This window comes from Atractosteus spatula, chromosome 8, assembly GCF_055471065.1.
Source record: "Atractosteus spatula isolate fAtrSpa1 chromosome 8, fAtrSpa1.hap1, whole genome shotgun sequence".
NCBI classification, from domain to species: Eukaryota; Metazoa; Chordata; class Actinopteri; order Semionotiformes; family Lepisosteidae; genus Atractosteus; species Atractosteus spatula.
Genome location: NC_142713.1, coordinates 25,915,790 through 25,924,742, shown reverse-complemented (window position 1 = coordinate 25,924,742; position 8,953 = coordinate 25,915,790).

Sequence of the window (8,953 nt, the reverse complement as noted above, 5' to 3'; positions counted from 1 at the left end):
AAAACTGCCAAAATAAAATATCTATCATATTTTCATCATGTCACTGCACAGGTTATAAGCAATTTACGAAATCCACAAATACTGTGTCACTCATACAATGTGTTTCAACAGGAAGGATGAAACATTTGAGTACTTTGTAATTAAATCTCCTCCAGTGCTTCCATCTCCTGACTTTTGTGTTTTCTAAACCAATGCTGTAATTCATTTGGCTTCCACATTCAGTTCCATGATGAACTAGTATGTACTTGTCTGGAAGACTAGATGTGATACATCCAATCCATTAATTTACAATTCAAGTGGCTGTCCCTTGCTGTTGTTCCAGCAGGTCTGATATAATCTTACAATAGTCTGTACATTCACAGCCAGCAGATAGCATTTCTGAAACCCACTGCCTTCTGCTCTTCTTTCACTTTGTACGTGAAAATTGTCACCACAATATTTTGATAATTACAAAACACAGTAATCCATTAAATACAGCCAAATCTTCCTTTTATTGTGATGAAAGCTTTGCTCTGGAACACAAATAATAAGGAATTCAGTTTAGAAAGAATGTTTTGTTGAAGGGGAAAATGTGAAGGAAAACAGATGGATGGGATAGGTCAGTATATTATTTTCGCCATGATGCTTTCATGGATCAGAGTGGATAAAGGACAGGTCTCGAGTAGCCATTGAAAAATCAAGAACTGAAAGAGACAAATTCCTTTATATTGCATTCTTCCTTGTGATTAATACTGTATGTTTGTGGTCACTTATCGAACTCATGCTGCCTTCAGCTCACATGTTCTATGGAGGCTCAGTGTACTGTATTTCAAAATGAGGACATGATGGAGGTTAACAAACTGTCAGGTCCTTTGAATTTCTCAAGAAGGGAAGGACATCATCTCGACAGCCATGTCAGCCTGTATTTTACAATTGCTGTAGCTTCAAATGAGGGATGCCCTAGGTTGTTGCTTTCATTGCAGGCTTTCCAACTCAGACTTTCCATGACATTTCTGCTCTATTTAACAACAGCTGAATTCAGCTGAAATGTGGGACTTTCTTGTTCTGTCCAAAAAGGCCCCTTTCTTCTGTCACTGTGCAAAGTCATATTTTCCTAAGGCTGGGGGTTGAAGGTTAGTATTTGCATCTTATTGTTTTAGACAGCTGCTTCACTTCACTGTTCTTGTCTTCTTAAATGTTCCACATTCTGTATTTGTACTCTGTATTTTCTGTATTTCAATCAATACACATTTAGTGAATTTGTGACCTGTGTTGAAACTGTGTTGAAAGATTTTATCCGGAGTTGGCCTGTTGTTACCTTCTTCCATTTCTTATTTGTTCCAGTTCATCTGTCCAATGTCATTTTGATGAGCAGATAAAAAATAAAGAAAACCCACTGTGCATGCTTTACTTTCAAGGAAAGCCTCTTATACAAAATGCAAGTAAACATAATTTAAGTAAGAAATTATTTAACACTCAGAGCATAGAAACCTCTCGGTTTTGCAGACTGGGTTTGAAGGTTGCACTGTGTGGTTGATATCCCAGGTGTTCCTTAGATGGGTTTTGAGTGCGTTATAACCTCATCTCCATTGTCAGAGAGGTATGGATGGGATCAGACCTGATTGTAAAAATATATTTTCATTGCTGACCCCATTGTCTGTCCACACTAGACATTTTTGCTTGCCATTGTCCTTGTTGAACTGAACTTTTGTTAAGGTATCAGATCTGAAGTGAACAGCTCTTCATGTGAATCATATGCTTTCTGCTCTAAAGTACATATGTGCTGTCCATAAGTATGGAATGTTTGGTACAACAGGAAAGTTTATAAGCCTGCTTCCCTAAGTGATTTTCTTACTCCTAAAAAGGCCCATTTCTGCTGGGCATTTGCTGGTCTATAATTCAGGTGAAACTGTGGTCTTTGTCTGCTTTATCTGCTTTCTAACAGGGTACTGGTTGCAGAAAAGCTTAAAAATAAACAGCTGGGGCTTGTTGTTGCCTCCAGAAGAGTGATCTCCATTAATTCTGTCTGCATTTTCCATCTTCAAGTCTCACTGTTCCTATAAAGATATCTCGTTGTTTGATTGTGGAATTTTATGGGCCATTGTATGAATGTGGGTGGGATAGAAGGATGGGGAATAAATTGAAAAACCATGTCTGACATCATGTGGATTTCTTCTGACACAGTAACCAAAACAACAAAGTTTAATCTTGGACTTTAAACTTGGACGTTACTTATTTGCATTTTGCATCTTTGCCCCTGTGTATGCCAAGCCTTCATTCACTTTTACTTAGTTTTCAATAGTTCGTGATTTATTGTACCTCTTTACGCCCTATTTTTTACCAGTTTTTACCACGATTGCTGTGAGCCTTACTATGTTTACTATCATTTTTCTACAATTAATGTCCAATTAAGGTGATACTTTTTTTCTCAAATACGTTCTAGCTCTTTCCTTCCTATACTTTAGAAAAACCTGGTGGGATTTCATCGTACTCGGGAAATTAAAATCCAAAGCCAGAAGTCAGCTTAATTCTATTTAACTGAAGCACCTGGGCTCATTAAGAGTGACTCTGTCTTGTGATAAGAATGCTTTTCATTAATTTATTGCATTTTCATCACCACTAGTTACAGTATATCATGTCACCTTTCGTTCAATGTCAGTGAAAACCTGTGGGTCTTTGTTGTGAACAATGCAATGAAAAAGCTCGAGAATCTTGAGAGCGCTGTGAAGTTATGTACTGTACCTTTGTAAGCTCTGAAGAGAATGCAAAAAAATTAAAGTAAGCTTCCATTCAGACTTTTTCTTGTCTGAGACACCCGCTGAATAGTTTTTTTTTACTAAAGTCCAAAATTAATTTCCGTTATTGTTTTCTTTTACAGCCACAAGCAACATTTGTTTGGAATGCAGCTTTCGTGTCCAGGGAGTAATTCAATTGAGATTACATGTGATTGTGGCAGACTTGGCACTTTTCAAATGGCTGTGGAGACTTTCACTTCATTCTAAAAATACATGTCCATCTTCTGGGCTTGGAATTCTAGTTGTTGACTCATTTCCTGAAGACTGTCTGGGAAGCTCAGTAGTTTGTAAAGTTCTGCTGAAGCTCAGACATCAAAGTACTGTATACTATTACTAACTTCTGTAAAATAGGTTTACAAGGTGATGTAAGGCTCTCTGGGTACTGGATCAAATGTCTCAACGCCCATGGTATTAGGTTTTTTACTTGAATGGGTGACAGCATTTGATTCTGACTGACTGTGACAGTATTGTGTAATGTACAGTACATATCATAACCACAGTAAATATAAAATTTGCAAAAGACACTGTATTCCCCCCCGTGCTTAATTTCTGTTTTAATTTTTTGTTGATCTGTTGTTTGTGAGTAGTTAATCCACTGATTCCAGCATTTCTGTGCTTAACATAACTTTCCTCCCTCCTGCAGTGAGATGGCAGCTGCAGGCAGGCTGTGGTCATTTTGTTTGCATAACATGTCTCGTGCACTGAACCAGTCACAGAAGTGATGTGACCTCCCTCTGAAGTCTAGACAGTGTAAAATTCCACTACAGCAGAGGACCTGGTCTTTTGGTGTGGTGGAGTTATCTGCTGTCTAGAGAGTGCATGCTGGGAGCCCCCGAGTGACCAAGATCAAATTATGATAGGGGCAGGGAGAGCTGCATTTGTCACGTTTGAGTCTGTATATTTTTAACTTCTGGTCAAGTGAAATCACATTCAAAGATGATGCAATTAAAACAGCCCAGTACTAATGTCTAATTAGGGATTGAACCACTGCACTGTAAATCATATTGTCCAATAAAAATAAATGTTATAATATAATGGCAATACATCTGTTTGGACTTGGGTTTAATCCCGGCTCGGATCACATTCTGGGTGGAGTTCTCCCCAAATTCCATATATTTTCTCTGGGTGCTTAGTTTCATCCCTTAGTCCAAAGGATGTTTATTCGGATTAATTGGCATCTCCATTGATCATTTCTGAATGTGTCACATTATATGTGACTTTTTGTCACTTAAAATTCATCAGAATCAAATGACCTAATGATGTCACATCTAGAGCTCATTTTAGGAAATATAACCATTTTTCAACCCTGTTTATTTTATCCTAGATTATACATTTATATTAGATATAATTTTATTTATATATAATTTACCCCAGATCATCATAATTTCAGCAATAATAGTAAACAATCAAGATTTTCATTGGAAAAGCCTTTGGACATGAATATGTGTTGTACATTTAACAATAAGATCTTTCCTTGGACACATGGTTTTATACTTTTCTTAAAGGGGAACTGCAATACTATTGAGGCAACAAAACTTCAGGTGAGGTGAAGTGGACCTATGACATTGTAAACAAGCAGATTTATGAATACCTCTCTTTTAATCCCTTAGAAATATTGCTCTCAACATACAGACGAATACAACCTGCTTGTTAACCCTGCAAGCAGATCACTTTGGAACATTTCTCTGGTGAAATGTCTGCTGCACAGCCTGTACATATTCACTCATACGTCACATTACATTAGTCATTATAGTGACTTGTGAGCAGGAAGAGCCGCATCACATTGCAATTCGCACGTACTCTCACTCTCACCCGTGGTGAGCGCAACAAAATGGAGACCATACAGCACTTTCACAAAGTTCACTTTTTTGAGCTTAATCGAAATGTGTACATTTTTTCTATATTATCAATTAATTTTTTTTGTTGCCAAGATTTGATAACCAGTCTGAGAAACTGGGACTGCAGTTCACCTAGTGTCCTATGGTTTCCAAGTCTTTGTTGAGCTTTAACACTTTCCCGCTAAAAGTGGAATGTTTTTGAACAAGGTCCTCCAATGTCTTACACTTCTTGTAGGGCTTCCCCATAACCCCCTGACACTTTGACATAGAACAAGATTGTAAAGTGGTCCTGAAACTGAACTAAATTAACTCATAAATTGAGCACCTTTATTTAACTTATTTTGAAATAAACTTTTATAGTGTTTTGAAATGAGTCTACAGAAGCCCAGTCTGAAGAGCAAAGTAGTGACACAAATGTATCTTTTCCAACTATGCTCTAAAGTCTTTTATACTGTACATCACAATCACGTTTTGTGTTACCATAAATATTGCCTTTAGGTGAAGAACACTTGGCCATATATTTAATCACAAAAAGAATAAGGACATACATCGTACAAGAATATTTACGACACTAACAGAGTTAGTTCCACGTTCCAGTTGATCCGAAATATCACATACTTTATCTGCAAATAGGTGCCGTCTCTTTTCCAGCAAGCACATAGCTCAACCAATTAAGAGGTACACACGGACACATACTGTAGATCAAACTCTGTACTGTGCAGAAAGTGTGATAGTACAATACAAATTTTTTAAAATTAAAAAGCTCAATGCCTCCATTACTTGTCATTTTCCAATCTTTAATTTACAGCAATCCAAGTATTCAAAACACGATCACAACAGTTCAAGGTAAATTTATTCAGGTGAAACCAATTTAAAGTGTTGTAGTCGCTTATCCATTACATTTACTAATCAAATCTAATAGTCTCATTGCCAGGTGTTCCTCATCATTAACATAATTCGTTCCTCTCTGCACACACAGAAAGAACCAGGAAGGATATAGTACTTTTTTGTATTACAAAATACTATCAGGCTTAATTTAAAATTAAAAAACAAAATGGCTACTATTTCAGTAGCTCATTATAGAATTTTGGTTCTGTATATTGAAAGTAAAAGTGAGTGAAAAGAGTCGAGCAATTGAAAATATCCAAGATTTTTGGATAGTACTATACGTATATGGATAGTATATGTTCCCAATTTCTAGGTCCACGAAAATTCACTTTAACTCCTGGAGAATCAATCATAACCATGAACACTTTATGTCAGGAACAAGATACATAGCAAATCAAGAGGAAACAAAATCACTGTGCTTGGATTTCAGGCTCTTTTAACTCAGTACAGTGGAGCCAGAGAGCAGAAGTGTTTTGTTATTGACAAGAACACCAACGAATAGCAAAGGCAGCTTCATTCCCCAGTAAAGTCCTGACATCTAGTGGTCAGCTGGAAGTACATTACCTCCCCGCCTCCCTGAGTGTCAAAGCAGATTTTTGTGTAGTGTTTTTTTTTTGGTTCCTCAATACAAACATAAAACTGCAGGTTAGGAATGGGAAAAGGGAATAAGAAACACATCTATTATTAGGTAAAACACAACTGGGAATTAATGAAAAGTATGTCATGACAGAAACAAACGAGCATTTTGCTTATGTCGGCACCAAATGCAGGTACCCGATTTTGGGAATTGTAATTGCTTTTCCTGATTAGTATTCCCCTTGTGCTGGTGTAAGGGGTTGAATGGGTGAACTGGAAAGTGTTAGAAAGAAACAAATAGCGTTTCTATTGTTTTTTCAGATCAAATCAAGGATAGTTCTTTCACAGCATCAGCTTGTATGACCCCAACTATTACTTTTATTCTGCAATCCTGTATGGTGACCAATTTCATGGAATGCCTGTCAAAGCTATTTGTTTACAGCACAAATATAAAAGACACCAACAGCAGTGGCACTCCTTTAAGCTTTTTTTATTACAAAGCTCTGACAAATACTTTGCTACTGTACAGGTACCAGTATAGAATGAACCAGTTTGTCTCATAATAGATACAAAGAATACAGCTATTACAAAACACCGGTTCTGTGTTCTGTTATATAACAGATAGGGGAATAAACACTACAAAAGCAGCAATATACAACAGTAAACTATTTCACCTAGCAGTGCAATCATTTAATAGGAAGCAGCATTAAATTAACAGACATCCAACACTGTATAAAATAGCGATGTTGATAAAAGTGTTCAATACAATGTACAAAATATGATAAATGTATAAAAAGTACTAAGAATTCTATACAATACTATACACATCTGCAGTTCAGGTCACAGTCTGCACATTCTGGTGCAAAAATAAAACTGCTGGAAATTGATTACTTAACCATACTAAATAAAAAAAACTAAAAATATAATGAATAAATCACAGTGGATTGCTAAATTACAGTACATTGATATTTAAGTTAGTCCCGTATGACTATTGGGTGTTTCCTAATTGTTTCAAGTACGTTTTTATAATAAAAAGCACCTTTAAAATCAAGTACATCACTTTACTCCCTCCCTATTTCTTTACTGTAGTACCTTGAGAAATGATCCTTTGTATCTCAAGAACAACTAAATGAATGCAACTAATAAGTTAAAAAAATACATGTATCATTTTCAGGTTTTGTAGTTTTCACTTTTCCCATATTCAATTGTTAGAAAAGAAACTACCTTAAATTCACATTCTCAAAGCTGTATTTTTAGTAATTTTACCCAAGTAATAAACAGTTTTGAAATCATCATCTCTGCAAGACATGTGCAACACAGTGCTAACCACTGTGGGCCCTGAAAGGGTGATGTGGATGACAGTACAATATTTCATGGAAATATGTCACATTAAATAGAGATAAGTCTCAGAGAATCAGATTTTCACAGTCTCTTACTTAAAGGTTGTACAGAGCTTAAGTCGTAAGATACAAAACGTGTTCCATTCATAGCTTTTCCATCCAAAATGTGTTCTGCTTTTCCCATCATCAAATAAAATTCTAACATTTCCAAAACCGGTGTGTGGGTTTTTGGGTTTTGATAAATCTGGGCTTGCTATTAAGTGGAAAAAAATAACTTTCTCTATTTCACAGATACAGTTTTTCCTGCTAAATCTGTCTCTTTCATATTTTAATATTGATATCCATATTAAAATGTTGCCAAGTGAAGCTGGAAATAACTTTAAAGGCCAACCTTTTTGAGATGCCAGATTGCAAAAAAAGAGATGTTCCTCCAGTGCTCTACAGTTCAATTAGATGATTTCCTTGAGTTTGTTCACCATTTCCTACATTCCTGTCTATATTTGTCATTCATTTGTTAATTTTGAGATTCCACCCTCCCCACACACAGATGGTTTGTGTAATCAAGATGTTTCTCATTTAAATCATGTATCTCTCCCTCTCATCTAAACATTGGATTTAGCCAAGCAAATTAATTCTGAGTTATTTTTAAATGTGACCAAGATTCGGATTTGTGAAATGGTACAGAAGTGCAAACTGTATTTAAATCTTATTTCACATTTCAGGATTTGATAGCAGTGCTGAACTCAAAGTGCTCCATTTACCAAATGTGTTTACCATTTATATTAATTTTATATAGCCTTTATATTAATTTTAACTTAAATCCAGAAGCCTTCACAATGCTTCTCAAATCAAGGAGAATGGGCTTTCTAGTGAAACTTTGCTTGCTAAAGTAAAAACACAGTGACCCAGAAAAAGTGAAATGCTTTTAAAAAGAAGTTAAATTCAAAGTTTGAATCAAAGGATCAAAACAGTCTGCCTAAGGCAGTAGCATGTTGTCTACATATTCAACACATGCACTGCATATCTTTTTTAGCTGTCGTGCAGAAACAAAGAAAATATTGCAATTTCTTTTCTCCTTTATAATCTACAATTACAGTTATTCACTCCTGGTCCTGGAGGGCATCAGTCTACGCATCAGTCTACCAGGTTTTATAGATAGCTTCAAATCCTTCACGAATAACCACGTGGAGACAGTGATCACACAGACAGTTAAGTGAAGAACTGATTCAAATCAAGTCAGGATGGAATGAAAATAAAACACAGCCCCCCAGGACCAGGAGTGAATATCAGTAGGCTTGATTTATCCATTGACCACTGGGGGCAGCAGAAATCATCAAAGAGAACCTCAAAACAGCACATGCAGAAATTATTTTTTTAAGCCAGAATTCACCTACCCTTACATTTAAGCTATACCAAACATCTTGATGACCTCACAAAGTTCAACGTTCTAAACAGACAATTACTTTAAATATGACGTTCTGTCAAACACATTTGGAGATTAAATTCATTTCCTTCAAAGTTGTTAAAATGCTTAAGT